The sequence below is a fragment of the Trichechus manatus genome, unplaced genomic scaffold, assembly GCF_000243295.1.
Source record: "Trichechus manatus latirostris isolate Lorelei unplaced genomic scaffold, TriManLat1.0 scaffold00267, whole genome shotgun sequence".
NCBI classification, from domain to species: Eukaryota; Metazoa; Chordata; class Mammalia; order Sirenia; family Trichechidae; genus Trichechus; species Trichechus manatus.
The window spans coordinates 795241-800115 of NW_004444203.1; the positions used below are offsets into that span (position 1 = coordinate 795241).

The following is a 4875-nucleotide window of genomic DNA, read 5'->3' on the forward strand; positions in this document are numbered from 1 at the left end:
CGTCTTTTGTGACATCAGAGAAGTTTTTTGCCAACAAATCTTCAACAATTCTCTCTGTATTTTCTGTTATCCCCCTCATTCTGGTACTCCAATCACTCGTAGGTTATTCCTCTTGATAGAGTCCCACATAATTCTTAGGGTTTCTTCTTTTTTTTAAATCCTTTTATCTGATTTTTCCTCAGATAAGTTGGTGTCAAGTGCTTTATCTTCAGTCTCACTAATTCTGACTTCCATTGCCTCAATTCTGCTCCTATGACTTTCTACTGAGTTGTCTAATTGTGAAGTTTTATTGTTAATCTTCTGGATTTCTGATTGCTGTCTCTCTATGGATTCTTACAGCCTGTTAAATTTGTCATTATGCTCTTGTCTAATTTTTAATTTCCTCTGTTGTATTTTTTGCATTTTGCTTAATTTCCTTCCTAATTTCTTGAAGAGTTCTTTATATTAATCTTTTGTATTGTGCCTCCAGTAATTCCAAGAAATTTTCCTCCTCTGGAAAATTTCCAGATTCTTTTTTTTGGGAACTTGCTGAAGCCATCATGGATTGCCTCTTTATGTGATTTGATATTGACTGTTGTCTCCAAGCCATCAATAAGTTATGATATTTATTTATTTTATGTTTGCTTCCTATGTCCTAGCTTCTTGTTTTGTTTTGCTATGCCCAGATAGGCTGCTTGTATGAGCTAGTTTGATTATTGGCACCTTTGAAACTCTAATGTCCTGTCACCAGGTGGTTAGATCTGTTACTAGGTATGTGAGCTCAGGAGTCCGCCCACTCCTCCCATATGGATTCAGCTCAGGTGCCCAGGTAAGATAGCCACCAAGTGTGTGGTGTAGACTCTCACAGTCCTAGACAGGCATGGGTGATTGGTGTAGGCACAGGCATATGGCTGCAGCTGGGGAACCCACTCTGAGCCAGGCAGGAGGCTGACAGCTGCCTCCAAGTGTCCAGGAGGAAGGTGTGTCCCTGTTCCCTAGAGCATGTAGGTGGGTGGGTTTTGCAGCCAGACTATGAGCACCTAATGCTGTCGGCTGTAAGGACTGGGGGGTACCTCTTATTCATGGGCCCCTATCGCAGGTGGCTAGGTAGCATGAGTGGAGCCAGCAGTCCTCAGGCCCCTGATGTAGGTAGGTGAACACCCTGCCTAATGGGCAGAACAGTTCAAATGTCAAGAATCTGCCACTTCACAGCTGAAACAGTTGAAGTTAGAGTTCCTGTATACACCCTGTTGTACTGCAGTAACGAGGGCCTACGCTGTTGAAAGGGTCCCACACAAGTCTACACAGGGGGAAAGGCACTCAAAGTCCGAGGATCCCTTATGCCTGTGCGTAGGCAAAGGAGCTGTGCCTACTCTGGGTTCCTGGCTTAGGGGAGTTGGCAGTATATTTTTTCCCCTGTTTGTTAATTTGTTCACTCTCCAAGGCAGGGAGAATAGCTCCGGGTGTGTGACAGATCCTATTTCCGGCCCAGGGGACTCAGCAATTGCTGAAGCTGGTCTGGGACCCAGAGCAGAGCAGGGAGTGGGGAGGTAAATGGGAGAGAGGTTTTTCCCTAAGGGGGTTGTTTTTGATCCTCATGAAAAGCCATATGCAAGTAGTTATCTTTCGTGGAGGGCTGCTTCTCACTTGTTCTGGGTGGCTGTGTAGAGTCTCTGGTGCTGGGTCTCCCCTGGTTTGGAAAACGCACCTCCCAAGCACAGCTGTTTGCCTGCTTCACTGCTCCACCCCAAGCTGATCAGGCCTGAAGGGCTCAGGCTCTAGCGCAGTCAGGTCTGGGAACTCCTCGCTGCTTCCAAACCATCTCTCCCTCCCCCTGCCACTCAGTCCAGTTCCTCAACTCTGTCTTTGATGTTCAGGGCTCCCAGATTACCATATATAATCAAATCACTTGTTTTTTTGGGTCTTTGTTGTAAAAGGGTCCACCAGAAGCATCTGACTACTCTGCCATCTTGGCCTCGCCTCAGAAGTGGGCCTATGGAGGGACTGTCAACTTAGACTTTTTTACCCAGTGAAAATACCTTTCAAAAATGCCGTGGAAGATTTCCTCCCTGACACGGAGAAGGACAAAGAGCCAGTAGATGAAAAATCTAAGCAACGCCTTTGATACTCATCACACTGATACTGGAGGATGCAGGTTACGTCTGGGGAAGAGGGCTTCCTAATGCTAAACCACAGAACTAGATTTAAGCCATCAATCACCAGCTAGGCCGAACAACTGCAAACTTCCAAGGTGTACGCAAGGCCTTTGCAACCAAGCTTACATGGCAAAGAGCAATCTAGAATGGTATATAAACTTTAGTCTAAGAATCACCTGTAGAGATTCTTAAAAATTAGATTCCTGGGCCCCAACCGCAAATATCCTGATTCAGTAGGTCTGTGGTGGGGCCACCAAATCTGATTTCTAGCAAGCTCTGGTAATGGTGATGCTGCCTTCCAGCAGAACACACTTTAATATGCTTCTGTTAGCTGGGGCATGATCCTAAAATGAATTATAGGCAATAAAAGACCAGGGCTGTACATGTGCACTTTTTATTCCAAACTCTTCTATCATGGGTGTGAGAGAAGTGGATGAATGCAGGGATAAAGGCTGGGGTGTTATGTTAATGGAGTTCCTTCTTCATAAGAGAGGGCAAAAAAAATTGGAAAAAAATGTCCTCTAACAGTATCTAGCTTTGTGTTCTCCTAATCCTTTGATTTCACCACTAAGCCTATTGGCAACCTGAGGCAGGGCTACTTTCCCCATAGAAGGAGAATAGCTGTCCATCAGAACAACGGTGCTCCCATCTTCAACTGTCCTTCCAGATACCAACACTGCTCTCCTGGATGTCCTGCAGGAACCCCTGAGAAGAAGCACACATTTTGCTCAGAGAAGTCTCTGAAATGGGTCAGAACAGTATGTTAATTAAATTCACTCCAAATCCAACCCGTTTCCAAAACCAAGAGTTCACTCCCTGTTCTATGTCCCATCCCAAAGTATCTGCAGCCACATTGTCGATCAGAGCCTCTCAGAAAGGACGACCAACCAACACAGTCTGCCTAAGACTGAGGGGTTTCTGAGATGTGGGACTTTTAGCTCAGCAGTTCTTTTTTTTTTTTTTTAATTGTTTTTTTCTAATTTTATTTATTTTGTTGTTATTGTTGAGAATATACACAGCAAAACATACACCAATTCAACAGTTTCTACATGTACTATTCAGTGACATTAATTACATTCTTTGAATTGTGCAACCATTCTCACCTCCTTTTCTGAGTTGTTCCTCCCCCATTAATATAAACTTGCTGTACCCTAAGTTTCCTATCTAATCTTTAGAGTTGCTGTTGTCAGTTTGATCCCATATATATAGATCTTGAAAGAGCACAATGCTCAGGGCAGACATTCCTTACTATTTAGTCTAAACTATTGTTTGTTTTTTAGAAGATTTCAGGGGATATTCTTGGTTTAAGGTTTAAAGGTTATCTAAGGGCAATAGTTTCAGGGGTTCATCTAGCCTCCATGGCTCCAGAAAGTCTAGAGTCCATGAGAATTTGAAATTCTGTTCTGCATTTTCCTCCTTTTGATCAAAGATTCTTTTACAGAATCTTTCATCAATATATTCAGTAATGGTAGCCTGTCACCATCCAGTTCTTCTGGTCTCATGGCAAAGGAAGCAGTTGAGCAGTTGTTTATGGAAGCAATTAGCCACACATTCCATATCCCACTCTTACTCCTAATTCCTCCTTCCTCTGTTGCTCTAGGAGACTAGAGACTAATTGCGCTTTGGATGACTGCTTGTAAGTAAAAATTTTAAGACCACAGGCACTACACGATGAGCTAGGAGGCAGAACAGAAACACTAAACATGTTATCAGGCCAATTAACTGGAGTGTCCCATGAAACTATAACCCTAAACCACCAAACCAAGGAACCAAATTCCATGAGGTTTTTGGTTGTACATAGCAACCTGGAACAATTTGGTCACCTTATGTAATGTAATTAAATGACAACAGTTATGTTGATATGCCTCAAGTTGGAATATAAACCCCCTCCCAATTATCAAATTCTGAGGAAGAAATTTAAGTCAAATAATAAAATTACTTTCCAAGACAGATAGGAAATACACAGTAAAAAGAAAAAGAAAAAAGCCTGAAACCCAATTTTTTACCTCACAAAGTAAAGTTCAAGAAAATTAAAATCCAAAAGTCATCTCTCCCAACTTTTCGTTCTGCTCTGTCTCGGAGAGAGAGGTTCTAGGTGAAGCTGGCATTTCTTCAGTGAAGACCGTCTGGGAAGCTTCTCACTGGAATGAAAGCTAGTTTAGGGCTTCAGAAGTTGTAGTATTAGTTTGGCTCCAAGACTCTCACTTGTAAAGAATCCAAAGAGTTATCAGGACTCACATGATTATTTATAAGATTATCAGAGCCATCACCTTACACCCAAAAAATTCAGAAAATGAGATAATCCCCAGGCCCTAAAACAATTAGCCAAGGCAAAACCATCTTCCCAGTACCCAGGAAGTTTTCTTGGTAACTATCATAGCAGAATCCCGTACTTACTGTGAGCAAAGACTATCGCCAAAGCCACAGTGTAAGATCTACACAAAGAAGGGTAGATAGAGAAAATCTCTGTTTTAATTGTTCCAGGAGGCCAATCGTCAGTCAGCTGCCCACAATCTATCATCTGTAAACTTTAACTCTTCCATCTCAGAGCAAGGGGCAAATTTTGATCGTCTACATTTTACCATCGACAAATGCTTACTGCCTTCCTGAAAAGTTTCAAAATTTGCAAAGGAAACGGTCCTGTCACTAGGTCTCACGCAAGGCGCCTTTCCCCTGCATCCATTACATTAAAAACTGGTTAATTTCCATTTTCCTCAGAGACTGCTGTTTCTGGCACCCC

General features: G+C 42.7%; 1 long non-coding RNA gene across 1 annotated transcript; it reads right to left on the reverse strand.

Annotated features, from left to right (window-relative positions):
* Positions 1–2597: 2597 nt before the first annotated feature.
* Positions 2598–4626, reverse strand: LOC111819086 (uncharacterized). The gene is made up of 3 exons (XR_002822882.1): positions 4533–4626; positions 4142–4276; positions 2598–2840 (listed from the first exon to the last, which is right to left on the reverse strand). It is a non-coding gene; the product is annotated as an uncharacterized LOC111819086 (long non-coding RNA).
* Positions 4627–4875: the final 249 nt, after the last annotated feature.